General features: G+C 44.6%; 1 protein-coding gene and 2 pseudogenes across 1 annotated transcript in view; all 3 read left to right on the top strand.

Moving 5' to 3' along the window:
- Positions 1–7,720: 7,720 nt before the first annotated feature.
- TRUB2 (TruB pseudouridine synthase family member 2) overlaps positions 7,721–22,629 on the top strand; it is a 114,011-nt gene continuing 99,102 nt past the window's right edge. The window contains exon 1 of the mRNA XM_063933236.1: positions 7,721–7,783. The gene's annotated coding sequence lies outside the window, so the exon portion shown is untranslated. The remainder of the gene's footprint in view (positions 7,784–22,629) is intronic.
- Positions 14,976–15,093, top strand: LOC134946010 (5S ribosomal RNA; annotated as a pseudogene).
- On the top strand, positions 15,234–15,351 carry LOC134947008 (5S ribosomal RNA; annotated as a pseudogene).

Raw genomic sequence — 22,629 nt, 5'->3', positions numbered from 1 at the left:
AAGCAGGTTCTCTTGTATGGACTCTATTTCCAAAGTCCTGTTGAATAAAAATGTGAAAGGGTGGTAGAACCCGGCGCCTTCTGTGTTGTGTGGTTTCCAAGTGAAGTTAGAATAATATTAAGCGTACCGCATCACAAGTGTGTTCAAGCCTGTAGAATAGGTGTGACTTCTCCTGGTCGCCATCTTCTTATTTCCCCGGTTGCTCCGTGGGTGGACCGTGAGGAGATTTAGAAAACCACCATAGTGTAATATTGCAAAACAACAATGACAGGTGTGCTGGTATAAAGAACGTTTTTTCAAATGAGATAAATAGTGAAAAAATAATAATTCACCCAGTGTCAATTTCATAAACACAGTGGTGTATCCACAACCTAAGGTAGTTTAAAAATATGTACCATCAGGACTTGTAGATCTTGCATATAGTGTATTCCTTTATGGTGTTCCTCTCCCGTGGTGTGGAGTTCAGGGCTCAATGAGCATTGTGAATGTTGTTGTCTGCAGTGGTCCAAATGGACAGTAAGAAATCTTCAGACCAGTGTAAGAGTTTCCCTCTGCTCCTCAAACCCCAGGGGGTTTACACTATTGTGGTTTTCTAAATCTCCTCACGGTCCACCCACGGAGCAACCGGGGAAATAAGAAGATCGCGACCAGGAGAAGTCACACCTATTCTACAGGCTTGAACACACTTGTGATGCGGTACGCTTAATCTTCACTTGGAAACCACACAACACAGAAGGCGCCGGGTTCTACCACCCTTTCACATATATATATATATATATATATATATATATAGCATGTAGATACGGCGGCACTCAGAAATAAACGAAGAAAACACAGGTATAGCTTCAACGTTTCGATGGTATTTAATCCATCGTCATCAGGAATAAACAATACAATACAAATTTACCACTCTTATCCCCTACACCACACCACGTGAACCAGCGGATTCCCGGGACGGGAAACACGGCGCACACTGACGTCATAATCCCCGACCCGTCACAGCATAGCCGGGTGAAAATTTAAAACACGGAACGGATTTAAGTGACTGTTGATACAAAATGTATAGAAAGAACATAATGCACTCAATAACAGCAATAATCATATACTTAATCAATAATCTTACAACAATATAACTAGTATGTTATGTTATAGTGGCACCGTATTCAATAAGGCCATTGTTGATAATTAAATAGCTACAATAATATGCATGCAAAGCAAACACTCTATTTAGAGTATTGCAACAATAGAGAACAAAAGATAGAATACAGTCAAGCTTTAATAAAGCAACTAGAGGAAACAATGTAGTCCCAAATTTTCATTAAGTCCTCTCGGAGAGAGCGTACCCAGGTCAAAGATCCATTTGCTTTCACATCTAAGCAATTTCAATAATCGATCCCCCCCCCCCCCCCCCCCTGGGATCCGGGGGAATGTGATCAATGATGGTATATCTAAGAGATGAAAGATTGTGTCCCGCTTGATAAAAGTGACGCGCAACCGGCTGGTCACTTTTACCTGCCTCTAACGCTGCCCTTATAGCAGAACGATGTGCCGACATCCGTTCACGCAAGGTTCTTTTGGTTTTTCCTACATAACTTAGCCCACATGGACAAGTTAGTAGGTAAACAATAAATTTAGTAATGCAGGTCACCACATGCCGAATGGGTAACCGCTTCCCACTATGCGGGTGGGGAAAGCTATTGCCCGTAATTAAAGATCTGCAAGTCGTACAATTGATACATTTATAACAACCATTCTTTTTAGACAGAAAGTGTTGAGTGGTAGATCTATTAATTTTGGAAACATCGGTTTTAACTACCCAATCCCTGATATTTCGGCCTCTGGTGTAGCAAAGCATGATATTAACATCGTATAATTAAGATCCTGATCAGATCTAACTATTGGCCACAGGGATTTGGAAACTGAATTAATTTGTTTACTGAAAGGGTTATAATGATTAACCCACGGCATCCGGTTACTTTGATTCTTTTCCTTATTTTTCTTACTTTTGGACAAAAGGGTATCCCTAGACATCGACATCGTTCGTGTTTTAGCTTGATGTAATGTATCCCACTGATATCCCCTCTCAGCAAATTTGAGCATCATACTGTCAATATGCCCCTCAGCTGTTTCTTCATTGTCACATATTCTCCTAGCCCTAATAAACTGTGAATATGGTAAACCATATTTGAGGCTCTTAGGGTGAAAACTTTGGGCATGTAAGAGGGAATTTCTATCTGTATCTTTGATATACAGGTCAGTGCTGATCCTGCCCTCAGTTAAACGGACCTCAACGTCCAAAGAGTGTACCTGGTGGGCATCAATCACGTATGAGAATTTAATGGGACTGGCAGAACTATTATGTCTATCAATTATAGAAATAAAGTTCTCCCGGGTACCAGACCATATAAGAAAAATATCGTCTATGTACCTAACAAAAAATCTGATGTTATCAAAAATTTCTGAATCTGTAAAGAAAATGTCATGTTCAGCACTGAACATGTACGCATTAGCATACAATGGGGCCACACTGGACCCCATCGCACACCCGGATAGCTGTAGAAAAAACGGATTATCGTACATGAAATAATTCTTGGTAAGAAGAAGATGCAAAAGATCAATAATCAAATTAATATCAGGACCATTATATAACGGATTGTTAGATATTAGATCACGTGTAGCTCGTAGCCCCTTTGTAGTAGGGATGATGGTATATAAACTCGACACATCGATGCTGCAGAGGAAGCTATTCGCAGGAATATCAACTACCTCAGCTAATTTTTTTCAAAAAAGATGTAGTATCTAGAAGATGTCGAGGATGGGATACAATACACGGCTGTAACAACGTGTCAAAAAAAATAGCTAAAGGTTGGAATAATGATTGTCGGGCCGAAATGATTGGCCGGCCTTAAGGAGATACAGGGTTCTTGTGGATTTTGGGTAGTGAATAAAGAAGGCGAGTCAGTGGACATTTGGGAATCAGAGCATTGCGTAACTGAGAAGTAATGGCACCCGACTCTACAGCTCCATCAAGTATAGTAATCAATTCACCCTTAAATACACTGGTAGGATCTCGCACCAAACGTTTGTATACATTCCCATCTGATAATTGTGATTCCTAATTCCAATTTATATTTAGTGAGATCTTGTATCACAATGGCCCCACCCTTGTCAGCGGGGCGTATCACAATATCAGAGTAGGATGACAAATCTTTAAGTGCTTTAAACTCCTCGCGGGACAAATTGCCATACGACCTAGAGGGAGTTAAATACATTTCATCTACCTCACTATTCAACATACGAGTAAATGTTTTTATGGACACATTATTAGTAAATGGGTCAAACGCACTCTTAGGTTGCAATTGACGTAATTTAGAGGGTATTGCAATATTCACATTCTCATCTGACACACCTACAGTAGATTTAGAACCATTGAAATGTTCATGTAGTTTCAATTGTCGTGTTAATCGTTATTTTTCAGTCTCCCATTTAAAGTGTTTGCTTTGCATGCATATCATTGTTGCTATTTAATTATCAACAATGGCCTTATTGAATGCGGTGCACTATAACATAACATAGTAGTTACCGTATTTTTCGGACCATAAGACGCACTTTTTCTCCCCAAAAATGTGGGGGGAAAAGTATGTGCGTCTTATGGAGCGAATAAGACGTGTTTGCGGGTAGCGCCGGCAGGTAGCGGCGGGTCCTGGATGCTGCTGCGCCAACATCAGCAGAGCACCCGCATCTCAGAGCCCATCTCAGCAGCAGAGCCGGCATCATGTGACTCCCCCGCTCCTCCCCACCTCCTCCCTCCTCAGGAGTGCACCGCGGGCAGCGTTAGCTGAGAGCCTAGACGCGGGGAACCACTGGTACTGTCAGTGTGTGTGTGTGTGTGTGTGTGTGTGTGTGTGTGTGTGTGTGTGTGTGTCTATATGTATGCTGGCTCTGATGTGTGTGTGTCTCTGTATGCTGGCTCTGACAGAAGGCTGCACTGTGCAGAATCCTTGTAGGAGTCTGAGAAATCACACAGAAATATCTCTTAGAGGTTGGTGAAAACTAGGGAGGCAGCGCAAGGATGATAAAGCAGAAATGGTTCAGAATATTTTTTTTCCAGTTTTCCTACTCTAAAAACTAGGTGCGTCTTATGGTCAGGTGCGTCTTATGGTGCGAAAAATACGGTATATTGTTGTAAGATTATTGATTAAGTATATGATTATTGCTGTTATTGAGTGCATTATGTTCTTTCTATACATTTTGTATCAGCAGTCACTTAAATCCGTTCCATGTTTTTAATTTTCACCCAGCTATGCTGTGACGGGTCGGGGATTATGACGCCAGTGTGCGCCGTGCTTCCCGTCCCGGAACTCTGCCGGTTCAAGTGGTGTGGTGTAGGGGATAAGAGTGGTAAGTTTGTATTGTATTGTTTATTCCTGATGACGATGGATTAAATACCATCGAAACGTTGAAGCTATACCTGTGTTTTCTTCGTTTATTTCTGAGTGCCGCCGTATCTACATGCTATTTGGGCTCTTGGCTATTGAGCGCCTAACAGAAGGCACCTATTTTTACCGTGTTGTATGGATGTGCTGCCCTATGGAACTTTATATATAAAGGGGGTTGCCATACTCACAGCTGTTGCGGGTATGTAAGAATAATAGTAACCCCGTTACTAGGGAGGATCAACTTGATATCATGATAAAAAAATTTGAGGAAAGAGGATACTCCAGGAGTGAGTTGAGGAAAGCACGTTCAAGAGCGTTAGCTAACTTTCAAGCCAAGAGCAGCAGTGGTCCCAATTGTACAGCGAATACAGTCACCTGGGTCAATGAATTCAATACACTGAGTGCATATACTACTAAGAAAGCCAAAGAGCTGTGGCAAATAGTGGCCACAGACCCAGATTTAGGCTGCTTCCACAGAAGTCATCTCAGACCCAGCTATGCACGAGGGAAGAACCTCAAAGACCTATTGGTAAAAACAGACATAACTGGTTTCGTGATGGTGAGACCCCCAGGCACTTTCTTAGCAGAAAGAATGGCTGCTTTCGGTGCCTGGGGTGTACCACGTGTTCCTTTTTGATGACGGGTGATTCTATTCCTCACCCCCATACCAATAAGAGATTTAGTATCAAATGGCCGTTGACATGTACCAGCAAATATGTCATTTACGTCATCATCTGCCCATGCAGGCTGTACTATGTTAGTATGTTGGGAAGACGGAATGCCAACTAAAGGTACGTCTTACCCAGCATAGGTCAGCCATCAGGGCAGCTCTAACGACAGGCAATAGTGACCAACCGGTAGCTCGCCATTTCTTCTTGCATAAACATAACTTACATATAGATTGGTAAATGCTCAATTAGCTTAGTGATATCATTCAGGTGCTCGAAAGGAAGGGGTATTTCTGAGCAAGAAAAAAAGCAATTGGTTTCCCCAGCACCCTGAATGATAACAGTAACCAGATATAAATCCCACATGATAATAGAATTCAGAGATCTTCGTTACACATATTTGCGCAAATGTGTGGTTAAGCCCCAAAGCCGCATCAAGGCCTCTCTGTATATTTGGGGTCCCTAGCGCTATATCTAGGTGCAGGGTGTGGCACCCCAAAACACCAGAATGAGCCAGAAAGCCCAGCGTGGCATACCAGTGTAAAAAACTATAGTGTTAATAAATTAGTATTTAGGAAGCCAAAGCTATAGAGAGGGTGATACAAACATGAAATGTAATTAAAATAGAGAAATAGTGTTAGAAAATTAATAAGTGAAAAGTGTTAATAGAATGTAAAGGTATGCCACACTAAAGCCATCCAGCTCAGCCAGTCCAGAGGCACCACACCTCACACCTCCGTTACCCCAATCTGGGTCTAATATTAACCAGCAAGGAGCCACATGATAATGGCTCCTTACTAAAATATGTCTAAGCTAAGAGCTACCTACCTTGGAGCAACCCCATAATGCTCCATGTGGCATGTCAGGGCCTGCACCTCCTCCTAATGCAGGAACCTCTCTGCCTCTCACAACAGACATATAGATTGGTAAATGCTCAATTAGCTTAGTGATATCATTCAGGTGCTTAGAAATACCCCTCCCTTTCGAGCACCTGAATGATATCACTAAGCTAATTGAGCATTTACCAATCTATATGTCTGTTGTGAGAGGCAGAGAGGTTCCTGCATTAGGAGGAGGTGCAGGCCCTGACATGCCACATGGAGCATTATGGGGTTGCTCCAAGGTAGGTAGCTCTTAGCTTAGACATATTTTAGTAAGGAGCCATTATCATGTGGCTCCTTGCTGGTTAATATTAGACCCAGATTGGGGTAATGGAGGTGTGAGGTGTGGTGCCTCTGGACTGGCTGAGCAGGATGGCTTTAGTGTGGCATACCTTTACATTCTATTAACACTTTTCACTTATTAATTTTCTAACACTATTTCTCTATTTTAATTACATTTCATGTTTGTATCACCCTCTCTATAGCTTCGGCTTCCTAAATACTAATTTATTAACACTATAGTTTTTTACACTGGTATGCTACGCTGGGCTTTCTGGCTCATTCTGGTGTTTTTGGGTGCCACACCCTGCACCTAGATATAGCGCTAGGGACCCCAAATATACAGAGAGGCCTTGATGCGGCTTTGGGGCTTAACCACACATTTGCGCAAATATGTGTAACGAAGATCTCTGAATTCTATTATCATGTGGGATTTATATCTGGTTACTGTTATCATTCAGGGTGCAGGGGGAAACAAATGCCTTTTTTTCTTGCTCATAAACATAACTTAGCTAGTTTGCGATATAAAGCAATAGACCATGTGCCAGTCCCCAGACGGGGGGGGCGATAGGGGGAAAGCATTGTTGCAACTTGAATCCAGATGGATTTTCCGTCTGGATTGTGTGGCCCCCAAGGGTCTTAATGAATCTCTGAACCTAAGTCATTTCCTGTAAAAAATGCCGAACCGGTTAGGTTGCAGAGAGGTGGGTCAGTAATGGGTTCACTTCCAGTTATTTGAATTCTAGATGACAGGTATCAATTCCTCACAATGCCAATCCCAGCACATTCTAATAGATTTAGATGTGCAAAGAGTCTAGGCCAGGCATGTCCAAACTGCGGCCCTCCAGCTGTTGAGAAACTACACATCCCAGCATGCCCTGACACAGCTTTAGCATTCTCTGACAGCAAAACTGTGTCAGGGCATGCTGGGATATGTAGTTTCACAACAGCTGGAGGGCCGCAGTTTGGACATGCCTGGTCTAGGCTATAGAGGTATAGCTATAGCTACATCATGTTTTGGTTTCAGCCACTAGATGGCAGAATTCCAATGGTTAACACAGAGGGGCAGGCAGTTCTGCATTTTTCCTTGTAAGTAAGTAGATGTCAGTTTATGTCTAGGTTTTAGAACTTGTTGGGTTTCCCAGGCTGGGATCCAAGGTGCAATTAAAGTGCTTGGATTAAATATTATATCAGTAGATATGTTATATGCTTTTTAGCAGAGATTGTACACGATTACAAACATTGTTTTTAAGTGTGGTTGTTTTGTCAACATTATGTTTCACATTGCACGTCTATGTGGGGCTGATTAGCCTCACTCTTAATAATGTCGGTTGTTGTTTTTGCACTGTGAGGACTTTTACATTGTCTGTTCGTCCGTACACAGCTCGTTGCCATGGCTCCCGGCACCGGACAAATGACGCGACTTCCGGTGCGACCAATGCAGCCGCGTCCGGAAGTGCCCGCTGGGAGAAGGCGCCCGTGGAGACCGGGAGCACGCTGAGGCGGACGGGGAGGGGTAAGTCCTCTGTAGGTATTTAAGTTGTTTCACTGTTTATTCACACTTTGTCTGAAGAAGGGGTAGCATCCCCGAAACGTCACAATAAAGTACGCCCCAAGGGGCTTTTTTTGCACGGTCAACCTTCTGTTATTAGTCTCTGAGTGCCGCCTACTCCATTGTATTTCTGCATACCAGGGGCCATCATCCCAGAGGAGGGCACCAGAGCAAGGAGCATTGAAGTCTAGAGTGCCGGAAGATATGGTGTTTTATATATATGTATACCAATGGATTGGCACTCACCCTTTGTGGTAATAGGCGCCCCGGTGCCTTCTGGGATATGTAGTATACAAATCGTCTCCTAGCATGCAGCGGCACTCAGGGAATGTTACATGAAATTTTTTGGCAAAAGGTGTTTATTCCATAGTGAGAAAAATGGTCCAACGTTTCGGGGTGCAACCACCCCTTTGTCAAGGTGAACACAACAAAAGTGAAAACAAAATGCAAAGTGATTACCTTTATACGTGAGGGAGGTGAGGAGGTCCCGCCAGCGGGAGGTGCAGCAGCGTTTCCAGGGACAGGAATGTAATTCCTTCCCTGCTTGTGCGCGTGAAAACGTAGTGCGTCAGCTCCGGTCACGTGGTCCGGCATCGCGTCCCATGGCGTCCTGGTTCCCATAGTAACAGTCCGTGTGACTGTCATGCACTGGCAGCCTGCACGGAGAACAAGAGTACTCACAGGGTGTCATGGCGCGGTGGGCACGGTCCGTGCTGAATGAATGAACATGTGCTATTAAAAGATTAATGTGTCATCAACGAAAAAAAACTACATAAAAATACACAATACATACATTTACATGTTAGAGCAGCTATGAAATATAATACTATGGCACATTAACTGTAATCACATGGTGGAGCAGCCCTGTCAAGGCAGCCATATCGCTCCATATTTTAGCAACGTATAATGTTGTATTCAAAATTGCACTAATCGCGTTCTGTAATACAGCTTGTGTTACACACCTGAGGCCAGTGTGCACCCCATCCGATGTCTGCCCCCTGCGGACAGAACACGGAGGGGCGCACTCCGGGCACAGATATGAACAGGAGCTTTTTAAACTACAATCATTCCTATACCCTGAAGTGATAGTTCTATGGCTAAGAAACTAGCGTTGTTAAATATCAAAATACATTCCACGGCATTTTGTCATTGAGTCCGTTGGGCTTAATGGTCGCCAGATTGTAGATCCATCTCGCCTCCAACCTCAATAAGTCGCCTGCTCTGTCTCCACCCCTCAGTTTTTTTGGGCATTGATCAATGATCTGAAATCTTAGATCGTTCATAGAGTGACCGCGGTCGGCATAATGCCGGGCTACCGGCTGTTCTGATGGTTTGCCTGATAGTGCAGTTTTGACAGCAGACCTATGTAGTGCAAGACGATCTCGGGCATTACGGATGGTCTTGCCCACATATTGCAGCCCACAGGGGCAGGTGATTAGATACACTATAAAAGTGCTAGTGCAGGTAAGTATGTGCCTGATATCATATGTTTTTCCTGTACAGCAAGATATGAAAGCGGAGCCAGGATTCATAAATTTACAGGTCTCACAACCTAGACATTTATAACATCCAGGGGGTCTGGAGAGAAACGTGGTTGGTTCCGGTTTGTCGAAACCTGTGATGTCCGAATGGACGACCCAATCTTTGATGCTCTTTCCCCTGGTGTGACAAACCATAGGTTTCTTTCTGTGCAACGATGGTAATGTCCTATCGGTTGTAATAATGGGCCATAATGCTTGTAAGGCCCTGGGCACTACCGGACTGGCTGTATTATATTTTGTGACAAATGGTAAGATGTGAGTGTCCTTTTTAGTTTTCTGGCATAGCAGATCCTCCCTGCGCATGCCTGCTACTTCATGCTGACTGGCCTGTAATGCTTTGATGTTGTATCCCCTTTCAATGAATCGATCCTTTACTACAGTCAAGGCTCCCTCTAATTCAGTGGGGTTGCTGGTGATCCTTGCCGCCCTGATAAATTGTGATTTGGGCAATCCTTTCTTCAGTGCCTCAGGGTGGTGGCTGTTATGTCTGAGCAGTGTATTTTTATCCGTTGGTTTATAGAATACTGCCGTCGATATTTTGTTGCTGTTAATAGAAACCATCACGTCTAGATAATTTAATGTGGACGAGCTCCACGACGCTGTGACCTTGATGGGAGAGATTCTGTTGTTTATGTGGGCGATGAGTGCTTCAAATTTCTCCTGGCCGCCAGTCCACAGGATGAATATGTCATCTATACACCGAGCATAGTATAAAATATGTTGTGATATGGTGACATCATTAAAAAACATGTTCTGCTCTTCCTGAAGCATAAAAGTATTGGCGAAGGATGGCGACACATTGCTCCCCATCGCACACCCACTTACTTGGCAGTAAAATCTTCCATCAAATAAAAAATAATTTCTTATGAGGGTCAACTCTAGCAGCTCAAGAAACAAATTTGTCTCAATAGACTCCATGTTAACACGGGTTAAAAAATCCCTCATGGCTTCAAGTCCCGCCCTTTGCGGTATGCTGGTGTATAAGCTACAAATGTCAATAGTGCAAATTAAAGTGCCTGTGGGAATGTTCGGTAATGACCTGAGTTGGTTCAGGAACATGGTGGTATCCTTGATGCATCTAGGTTGTTGACAAATGAGCGGCTGCAATACGCTATCTAGAAACGATGAAATAGGTTGGTAAAGTGACTTGTGCGCAGAGATGATCGGTCTCCCAGGGGGTTTGTCCACATATTTGTGTATTTTAGGCACTGTAAATAAAACTGGTACCACAGGGAATTCCTGTTTGAGAGCCGAACATAGTTTCTTGGAGATTTTTCCGGCAGCGGTGGCCACATCTAAGATGTTGTCAATTTCTTGTTTATATTCCATAGTGGGATCTTGAGATAACTCTCGATAGACTTGGTGATCCCCCAGCTGTCTGTAAATTTCGGCTCTATAGTCTGTTTTTTAATGATGTCACCATATCACAACATATTTTATACTATGCTCGGTATATAGATGACATATTCATCCTGTGGACTGGCGGCCAGGAGAAATTTGAAGCACTCATCGCCCACATAAACAACAGAATCTCTCCCATCAAGGTCACAGCGTCGTGGAGCTCGTCCACATTAAATTATCTAGACGTGATGGTTTCTATTAACAGCAACAAAATATCGACGGCAGTATTCTATAAACCAACGGATAAAAATACACTGCTCAGACATAACAGCCACCACCCTGAGGCACTGAAGAAAGGATTGCCCAAATCACAATTTATCAGGGCGGCAAGGATCACCAGCAACCCCACTGAATTAGAGGGAGCCTTGACTGTAGTAAAGGATCGATTCATTGAAAGGGGATACAACATCAAAGCATTACAGGCCAGTCAGCATGAAGTAGCAGGCATGCGCAGGGAGGATCTGCTATGCCAGAAAACTAAAAAGGACACTCACATCTTACCATTTGTCACAAAATATAATACAGCCAGTCCGGTAGTGCCCAGGGCCTTACAAGCATTATGGCCCATTATTACAACCGATAGGACATTACCATCGTTGCACAGAAAGAAACCTATGGTTTGTCACACCAGGGGAAAGAGCATCAAAGATTGGGTCGTCCATTCGGACATCACAGGTTTCGACAAACCGGAACCAACCACGTTTCTCTCCAGACCCCCTGGATGTTATAAATGTCTAGGTTGTGAGACCTGTAAATTTATGAATCCTGGCTCCGCTTTCATATCTTGCTGTACAGGAAAAACATATGATATCAGGCACATACTTACCTGCACTAGCACTTTTATAGTGTATCTAATCACCTGCCCCTGTGGGCTGCAATATGTGGGCAAGACCATCCGTAATGCCCGAGATCGTCTTGCACTACATAGGTCTGCTGTCAAAACTGCACTATCAGGCAAACCATCAGAACAGCCGGTAGCCCGGCATTATGCCGACCGCGGTCACTCTATGAACGATCTAAGATTTCAGATCATTGATCAATGCCCAAAAAAACTGAGGGGTGGAGACAGAGCAGGCGACTTATTGAGGTTGGAGGCGAGATGGATCTACAATCTGGCGACCATTAAGCCCAACGGACTCAATGACAAAATGCCGTGGAATGTATTTTGATATTTAACAACGCTAGTTTCTTAGCCATAGAACTATCACTTCAGGGTATAGGAATGATTGTAGTTTAAAAAGCTCCTGTTCATATCTGTGCCCGGAGTGCGCCCCTCCGTGTTCTGTCCGCAGGGGGCAGACATCGGATGGGGTGCACACTGGCCTCAGGTGTGTAACACAAGCTGTATTACAGAACGCGATTAGTGCAATTTTGAATACAACATTATACGTTGCTAAAATATGGAGCGATATGGCTGCCTTGACAGGGCTGCTCCACCATGTGATTACAGTTAATGTGCCATAGTATTATATTTCATAGCTGCTCTAACATGTAAATGTATGTATTGTGTATTTTTATGTAGTTTTTTTTCGTTGATGACACATTAATCTTTTAATAGCACATGTTCATTCATTCAGCACGGACCGTGCCCACCGCGCCATGACACCCTGTGAGTACTCTTGTTCTCCGTGCAGGCTGCCAGTGCATGACAGTCACACGGACTGTTACTATGGGAACCAGGACGCCATGGGACGCGATGCCGGACCACGTGACCGGAGCTGACGCACTACGTTTTCACGCGCACAAGCAGGGAAGGAATTACATTCCTGTCCCCGGAAACGCTGCTGCACCTCCCGCTGGCGGGACCTCCTCACCTCCCTCACGTATAAAGGTAATCACTTTGCATTTTGTTTTCACTTTTGTTGTGTTCACCTTGACAAAGGGGTGGTTGCACCCCGAAACGTTGGACCATTTTTCTCACTATGGAATAAACACCTTTTGCCAAAAAATTTCATGTAACATTCCCTGAGTGCCGCTGCATGCTAGGAGACGATTTGTGTTTTATATATATATATCTTCTCCAATAACCGGCACTCCGTTATCGATAACAGCTGCCCCCGGTGCCTCTCCTTGCTGCATGCAGAGATATACCGTGTGGTCGGGTGGCACTCAAGGGGACTTATTTACCAGAAATAAACACAGAGACAGTGCTCCTCAGATGCGGTACCACATCTGAGGAGCACTGTCTCTGTGTTTATTTCTGGTAAATAAGTCCCCTTGAGTGCCACCCAACCACACGGTGTATGTATGTATATATATATATATATATATATATATATATATATATATATATATATATATATATATATATATATATATATATATATATATATATATATATATATATATATCTTTCTCTGGCTGGGTCCACAGGATTATCCACAGGATAACATTGGGATATTGTCGAGCGACAGCGAAAATGGCACCAACACGGTCACGAGCTTTCTGGCCTCCCAGGATGCATTGGGGCCTCCACTATATAGTCCCGCCCACTGACTCAGTCAGATCAGTTTTTTGCTTGGTGCGGCAGGAAGCCGCATGGTCACAGGGCTGCTGTGAAAGCAGCCTCAAGTTTTCATTACTTTATTTTTATAGACTTACTGTTTTGGTTTGAGCAACTTCTCTTAACAGCGTCTTAAACGTGTATTAGAAAGAGTCGCTCCAACAACTCCCCACCGGGTCGCAACAACGCTTACCTTCGCGGTACAGTGCTGTCTCGACGGGCGTCTGTGTCGGATGTTCTAGCAGGTCCAGCAGACGTTACCAGGCTGTGGCCGGAGCATGGGGAGACAGTGAGTATATGGACTTCCTCTTACTAGAGGGGTCAGGACACAGCTACGCTGATTTGGTGGAGACTACAAACAGCGTGTTGATGCGCCGAACATCTCGAGTGTGACAGCGCTACGCTCCGGGGATCATAGGCGCCAGGACTAGGTGAGGCCGCGATCCTGGGAGTTTAAGTCAACAGGGGGTTTCAGACGCTCTCCTGGCCGTCCCTCCTCCGAGTTCATGGCCAGTTCCCGCGGGTCTCTCGTTTCATGAACTGAATGACCTCACTTCCGGCTCAGACGCTACCACGAGGGTACTCGGTCGCAGCTTAGACGCTGCGGTTGTGTACACTGGATATAAACCCGCCCAGACCGAGTCGCAGGCCTTTAGTGTCTGCATGCACGTGGAGTCGCTCAGCGTCCGTGTCCGTTGGTGAGCGTCCGTGTCCGTTATCAGTTACCAAGAGCGGCAGTGTACACCAGTAGCGTCTGAATCCACTCAGCGTCTTTCGAGCGTCTTTGCTTGGATATGGAAGTGTGGTGAGTCTCCCTGTATCCCGCTCCCTGGAGGCAGGGTATACAGTACTAAAAATTCCTTCTACTTCTTAGTGTGCAATTGAAAAAGAGAGACAAGACAAAAAACCCTTGTTTGGGAGCACTCGTTTGTAACAATTTATGTGATGTTTATACTCACCATAAGTTTGTAAAGAGTTGACAGTTTACCCAAGTCCTAACACCCGCTCATGCCTCTAAGGTTCATTTATTAGATACAGATATCTAACTGTGATTTATACACACAAGTGCATTTATTAGGACATTTTTCTGTGATTTCAACGCGCATGTATATTCAAGGTAGCATTTTCTCTACTTTCTGGTATTTATCATTAATCAACTGACACTTGGTACTAATTGTTCCCATTCAGAATATGGGATTAACAGTACCATATGTGAGCCAGCTTTGAGCTCCGCAGCAGCAACTCCGACTTTGACTGCTGAACATATGCCACTTGGTATTTGACCTTTTCTATTCATAATATAAGGCTAAAAGTACCATTTGGGAGCCAGCCGTGGGCTCCTTTCTAATATATGACCATTTATCTGTTTTTTCCCCCCAAGGGTCCAGCAAATATTGTGTGAATTGTCATTTAATTTGAGTCATTTTCCAGCTCTGCTCTACCATTTGGTACATTCTTTATTTACAAGTTATCACTACCATTATCATTACCATCTTTCCTTAGACTAATTATTATGATATATACACATACACACCTCACATTATCCTTCTAAACTCCACCCACCACAATATATTTCTATCAATTCCAGACACTCCAAATCACCTTGATATTGTCTGGAAATATTATTTTGAGACCATCAGTGGTCGTGGTTGAGTGTGAAGTACACAAAGCAGTGCACTCTCCCTTTCCACTCAATATTTTCCTTATACCGGCCCACGGCCATACTACCCTGAATACGCCCGATCTTGTCCAATCTCGGAAGCTAAGCAGGCGTGGCCTGGTCAGTACTAGGAAGGAAAACCTCCTGAGAATACCAGGTGCGGTGGGCCCCCCTTTTTAATTCTCCAAAGCTGACTATACCTCTATGTCTGTTTCTGGAAAAATACTCCCGGACCACATATGGTTGATCTATATACAGTACAGACAATAGGAGTACTCTCTATCTCTTTCTCCACATCCCTTACCACAGGCCCACGGCCATACTACCCTGAATGCGCCCGATCTTGTCCGATCTCGGAAGCTAAGCAGGTATGGCCTGGTCAGTATCAGGATGGGAAACCCCCTGAGAATACCAGGTGCAGTGGGCCCCCTCTTCTTCATCTATCCCTCTCATAAGAACAACTCCAGTCGACTCAACCTTGCTACCATATCACGCTTCTATTTTTGAAACCTTCATTTTGAGGCATGTACAGTGACTGTTCTGGATACATTTATTTCATCAGAACACACTGATATTCATTCAATATATCACTTCTGACATTTTCACCCTCTCCTAGCAACTTGTACCTCATTTGCTAAAAAGGTCAAACAAGTTTCTTTTTTCTGAATACCAGACACGAGTCCTCAAATTGTCTTATAACTTTTTTCCTTTTATTCAAGAAACAATTAAAGGTTAAGTTTTATTTTTCTCATCATTTACTCTATTTACATCACATAAATTGTTACAAACGAGTGCTCCCAAACAAGGGTTTTTTGTCTTGTCTCTCTTTTTCAATTGTAGTCTAATCTACAAAATTCCTGGGAGCACCGCCAATCATTAGCAGTTTAAAATTATATTTTTTCCAACTGCATATATATTGGTTTTTCTATGCCATTTATATACTCTGTTTAGATTGTCAAGACTAGTGCGGTTCCAAATGAAATTTTGTACATACTTCTTAGTGTGCACTGTTAATTTTTAGTACCTATTGCATATGAGACCTGTATATTACTGTGTTTTCTGCATGTTATGTTGAAAAAGAACCAGTTAAACAGAAGTACAATTTTCCTACTTATGTATAAGTTATTATGGAGGTTGTATTCTCATATGACAATGTCTAATGCTTTAACATGTGACTGACTGCTAGTATGTGTGCTGACTTTTCTGTGTAATGTCAGTCCTGTTCTGACCCTCAAATCAGGTGCACTGTGGTCAGATTGATATCACCTCTATATACTGATTATAGGGTGTGGTTCAGTCACAAAATTGTGTAGTCAATATCAGAAAAAATGTCTGTGAGCGGCAAAAGTGATGAGGAGAATTTGTCAAGCACTCCTACAGCCCTAACATGCTTATCTTGTAAGTTAGGGGTAATTGATATGATTCAATTGGTCACTTATGAGGGTTTGTGTGCAAACTGTTTCGCTTTTCAGCGAAGTAAAAAACAGGAGTTAGTTCAACCTCCAGTAGAGCCACCATGGAATATGTTCGCAAAGACTCTGTCTTCAATAGCGGACAGGTTAGCTCCAGTAGCACCACCTCAAGGGTTAGGTTACACTATGAACCCATACATGCAGCTCCCTTCCTATGGTTTGGTTCCAGTAGCCTCTACAAGCAACCAAGGGGTAGGTAAGACTAAGACAGATACGTCTGTATGGCAGACTACACAAGAGGATACATCGGATGATGATGCGGAAACAATAGATTCAACTCCGTATGATGATCAGTCGCAGAGCTTTAGTTCAGATGATGTAGCTGAACTCATTAATGCAGTAAAGGCTGTGCTTTCTCTGGAAGAACCAGCCAAGACAGCGTTAAAAGCAAAAGCACCTGTATTCAAACGAACAAAGTCAGTGAAAGCTGAATTTCCAGCGTCAGAGGAGTTGACGGAAATGATGGATGAGTCTTGGGCAGCGCCCGGTAAAAAGTATAAGATTCCTAGGAGATGGGATTCTTATTATCCATTTCCTGCTGGAGATTGTTCGAAGAGAGAAGTTCCTCCAAAAGTAGATGCACATGTTCTGCGACTCGTGCACAAATCTGCTTTGCCACTGTCATCTACCTCTTTGAATGATGTCACAGACAGGAGGGTAGAGAGCCTATTGAAAAATATTTTTTCTCTTGTGGGTGCAGTGGTAAGACCTGCTATGGCTTCGGCCTGGGTAGCAAAGGCAATGGGCGAATGGATAGAGGAACTAGAGAATGACATCCCCTCTCCTACTAGGGAGCAAGAGGATCGTCTTTGCCGTTTAAGACAATCTGCCCAGTATTTAGAAGAAGCAGCCATTGATGTAGGCACTGTTGCTTCTAAAGCTTCAGCCCTGGCAGTAGTCGCTCGCAGAGCAGTCTGGCTACGGACCTGGAAGGCAGATGCGGAGTCCAAGAAGGAATTGGAAGCATTGCCTTTCGTGGGTAATATATTATTTGGAAAACCTTTATCGGATATCCTAGAGTCAGAGGCTGAATCGAAGAAGGTCAGATTTCCGGCTACCTACAACCCTAAGTCCAAGGGTTTAAAATTTCGCTCATTTCGCTGGCAAGGCAAAGCGAAAGGTAAAGAGGAGCCTAAACAACCCCAGTTTAAATCCAGGGGTAGGAAGCAGTGGGCTAGCAAAAAGCCAGCTTCCAAACCTGAACAAAAGCCCTCAGCCTGAAGAGACGGGCCTCCGCCTGGAGGATTCCAGGGTTGGGGGCCGACTCCTGCAATTTGCACACACATGGCAACAGTCAACAACAGATGCCTGGGTGCAGAAGGTAGTATCTCAGGGGTATGGGTTCCCATTCAGGAGGCAGCCTCCTCAAAGATTTTTTTGCACCAGCCCGTCTCGTATAGAGTCGAAGGCCAATGCCCTGCAAGAAGCAGTCCAAAAATTACTGCAGTCAGGTGTGATTGTCCCAGTACCTCCATCACAAAAGGGACAGGGGTATTACTCCAATCTGTTTCTAATCCAGAAACCAAATGGGTCATATCGACCAATTCTAAATCTGAAGATGTTGAACAATTACATATGGATCCCGAAGTTCCACATGGAGACGTTACGCTCCATAATGTTGGCTATGGAACCGGGAGACTATATGGTATCTCTGGATGTGCGGGATGCTTACCTACATGTGCCTATAGCACTATCACATCAGTGTTACCTCAGGTTTGCCATCCTCAAGGAACACTTCCAGTTCCAAGCTCTGCCCTTCGGGCTAGCTACAGCACCCAGGGTGTTTACCAAGATCATGGTGGTTATGGCAGCTTGTCTGCGCAAACAAGGGATAAGGATATTCCCATACCTAGACGACCTATTAATCTTAGCACAGTCGCAAGATTTACTGTTGAGCCATCTCCAACAGACGATAGTTTGTTTACAGAGACACGGGTGGCTCATAAATTGGGAGAAGTCGTCCCTGAATCCATCACAGCGGATGGTTCATTTGGGAGCCATATTGGATTCAGACCTACAGAGAGTTCTCTTACCAGAGAAGAAAATAGTCAAGGTGCAGGTCATGGCTCAGGAAGCGTTGTAAGCCCAGACAATGTCAGTCCATGCAGCAATGCGACTGTTGGGTCTGATGGTATCAACGTTCGACATGGTGGAATATGCGCAATTCCACTCCAGACCATTGCAGCATCTCATTTTGACAAAATGGAACGGAAATCATCAAACAATAAAGAAGCAGATGATAAAGATTCCAGTAAATGTAAAAAGGTCTCTAGCATGGTGGCTACAGACAGACCATTTAAACAAGGGGAGACCCTTTTGGATAAAAGAGTGGCAAGTCCTGACGACAGATGCCAGCCTGCAAGGTTGGGGGGCGGTACTCGGAAGCCTATGGTTCTAGGGAAAATGGACCGCAAGGGAAAGTCGCCTGCCGATAAATCTGTTAGAAATAAGAGCCATTTACTTGGCCCTAGTTCAGGCAAAGGACAATCTACAAGGAAGACCAGTCCAGATCCGCTCAGACAATGCGACGGCAGTAGCATACCTAAATCATCAAGGAGGGACTCACAGCAAGAGTCTGATGGAGGAAGTAACTCCCATTCTAAAGTGGGCAGAACTCCATCTCCCAGCATTGTCAGCAGTATTTGTCCCGGGTGTACTAAATTGGGAAGCGGATTTTCTCAGTCGGCACACCATTCAGGAAACCGAATGGGCACTACACCCAGAAGTGTTTCAGACACTGGTGAACAGATGGGGTCTACCGGAGATAGACCTTATGGCGTCTCGTCTAAACAACAAAGTTCCGAGGTACGGATCAAGAACAAGGGACCCAGGAGCAGTCCTGGTAGACGCACTGTCAGTAGAATGGAGGTTTCAGCTGGCATATCTGTTCCCTCCAATATCTCTGTTACCCAGAGTAGTGAGAAAGATAAAACAGGCAAAAGGAGCAATTATTCTAATAGCGCCAGCTTGGCCAAGAAGGCATTGGTACACAGATCTGTGGAGAATGTCCGTGGAAGCACCGATACTGCTCCCTCAACGTCCAGATCTGTTAATGCAGGGTCCTTGTTGTCACAGTCATCTGGATCGCCTGTCTTTGACGGCGTGGCTGTTGAAACCTCTATCTTAGAGGCTAAAGGATTTTCAAAGCAAGTAATCCAAACCATGCTTAGAGCAAGAAAGCCTTCTTCGGCCCGTGTATATCATAGAATATGGCAAGCCTATATTCATTGGTGTTCTGGAAAAAATTACAATCCAAGAGCCTTTAAAGTAGCTAGAATTTTGGATTTTCTGCAGGCAGGATTGGATAAGGGGTTGAAGGTTGCTTCCTTGAGGGTGCAAGTCTCAGCATTGACTGTATGGTTTCAGCAGAAGATTGCTGACCTACAGGATGTACGTACGTTTTTCCAAGGAGTAGTACATATTCAACCTCCATTTGTTCCTCCTGCAGCTCCCTGGAATTTGAATTTAGTTCTTAAATTTCTCCAGGGTCCTTTGTTTGAACCACTTGAGAGAGCGGATCTTAAGTGGTTAACGATTAAAGTTCTTTTTTTACTGGCAATGGCGTCAGCCAGAAGAGTGTCAGATTTAGGAGCATTATCATGTAAGTCTCCTTTCCTAAGTTTTTTTCCAGACAGAGCAGTTCTCAGAACGAGATCTAGTTATCTTCCAAAGGTGGTGTCAAAGTTTCACCTGAATGAAGAGATTGTAGTCCCAGCTTTTCAGGTATCGGGACTATCTGCGGGAGAAGCGTCACTGGACGTGGTCCGGTCTTTAAAAATCTATATAGATCGTACTAGTGCCATCAGGAAAACAGATTCCCTCTTCATCCTCTACGGATTCCATAGGAGAGGTTGGCCTGCTAGTAAACAGACGCTGGCGAGATGGCTCCGAGTGGTAATATCTGAAGCTTATTCTCATGCAGATCTCCCTATTCCGGCTAATGTCTCTGCACACTCTACACGTAAGGTAGGTCCTTCTTGGGCAGCACAACAGGGTGCATCAGCAGAACAGATATGTAAGGCAGCCACATGGTCTTCCATAAACACATTCATCAGACATTATGCCTTGGATACTTTTGCCTCTCATGACGCAGACTTCGGGCGAAAGGTCCTCCTGTGCAATCAGGAGCGTCCCCACCACTAAAATGGCTTTGGGAATCCCAATGTTATCCTGTGGATAATCCTGTGGACCCAGCCAGAGAAATAAACGTTATGGTAAGAACTTACCGTTGATAACGTGATTTCTCTTATGTCCACAGGTATCCACAGGGATCCCACCCGGACGCATCTGATTTGAGGATCTAGACAAACACTGAAAACCTCTTCCTTCTTGTATGGAAGGGTGTGCATATGTGTTCTTATCGCCTGTACAGGTCTCTACCTAATGTTCCTGCCTATAATCGCTGTGGAAAGAACTGATCTGACTGAGTCAGTGGGCGGGACTATATAGTGGAGGCCCCAATGCATCCTGGGAGGCCAGAAAGCTCGTGACCGTGTTGGTGCCATTTTCGCTGTCGCTCGACAATATCCCAATGTTATCCTGTGGATACCTGTGGACATAAGAGAAATCACGTTATCAACGGTAAGTTCTTACCATAACGTTTATATATCCTATATATAGCAACAGATGTGGTGCATTGTGATACTACGGCATTGAGTGGCACCGCTACCAGGGGCACACATGCAACTTGGTGCAGGTTGATGGTACCGGGGACCAATCTTCCTAACCCAAGTTGCATGTGTGCCCCTGGCTGCGGTGCCACTCAACGCCATAGTATCACAATGCACCACATTTGTTGCTATATGTAGCATTTTTGTTATCATGTCATAAATGTAATGATGCAGATGTGCTCCATCATGAAAACTTTATACTGTTTGCTGATGTTTAGCCATGTTGGCCACATATACAATTATGTCTTGAAATAAAAAGCACATATTTTTTCTACGCAATTTCAGTTTGCAAAATAAAACATTTTGTTACACGACAAGCAATGTGTGGTGTAATTTTCTTACCTTGCAGTACTTATACTGAAGCACTTTGATATTAGCCTTGCAGGTTTCAGGTATGATGTGTCCCAAAGCCTGCGCAGAGACACGGGTCCCATACTTCAGCTCCTCAAAGGACTGTCCAGTAGCAAGGAACCGCAGGGTATCCACGAGCCTCTCCTCAGCAGGGATAGGAACCCACCATCTGGTATCGCGCTTCTGTATGAGGGGGGTCACTAGATGCAGCAACTCCTGGAAGGTGTCATCATTCATGCGCAGGAAGTTGCGGTAGTCATCCGGGTTGTTCTCCCTGATCTCATCCAGGAGGGGCATGTAGGACATACTTGCCTACCCTCCCAGAATGGCCGGGAGGCTCCCGAAAATCGGGTGACCCTCCCGGCCCCCCGGAAAGGTGGGCAAGCCTCCCGCTTTCCCCCTCGGCCGAGTGGGCGGCCCGAGGGGGTCCGATGACGCGATTCGCGCTGAATTGCGTCATCATAGCTCCGCCCCCCGCTATGCAGTGCCTCGTTTCTCGGCACAGCACAGCGGGGGGTGGAGTCACGATGACGCGACCCTGATGAAACGCCCCCGGACCGCCCATCCTGCTGCCGGCCACGCCTCCGTACCGCCCGTCCTGCTGCCGGCCACGCCCCCATACACCTAGAACGCTGCATCCTCCCGGAGGAGGAGGCAGCAAAGTAGGTTAGTATGATGTAGGAGCGAATAGGCCGCTTAAGCAGCCACTCCTTTGTCCAGCAAGATCTCTCCCTCCGCCTTTGCTGGGCCCTCTCCCTGTCTCCCCAGAGTAGCACATGAGACATACCCTCCAACATTTTACATATAAAAAGCGGTACAAATTAGAAAAGGGGGCTTGGCCACTGGTAAAAGGGGCGTGGTCACACCCCTTTTCCTATACTTTCAATGGAAGTTTAGAGAGCCAAAAATCGGTACAGACCATAAAAAAAAGGTACTGTACCTATTAAAAAGGTACAGTTGGAGGGTATGCATGAGAGCCTGGTAACGAGCAGAATCCATCTCTACACACAGCAGTATAGAAACACTTTGTAATGCAAGCAGAACAAAGCAGTGTACGGTAGCTAGCAATGTGGAACGAGCAGCAGGTATAAACCAAACTTCTCTAGTCACAGAGCAAACAGAAGTGCACCGACTATAAAATGGCTGCTTGTTAGGGCCGGATTAAGGTATGTGGGGGCCCCTGGGCAACAAATTTGTGGGGCCGTCACACAC

Source organism: Pseudophryne corroboree, chromosome 7, assembly GCF_028390025.1.
Source record: "Pseudophryne corroboree isolate aPseCor3 chromosome 7, aPseCor3.hap2, whole genome shotgun sequence".
Lineage (NCBI taxonomy): Eukaryota > Metazoa > Chordata > Amphibia > Anura > Myobatrachidae > Pseudophryne > Pseudophryne corroboree.
The sequence above is the reverse complement of the archived record's forward strand: the minus strand, read 5'-3'. Positions and strand labels throughout refer to the sequence as shown.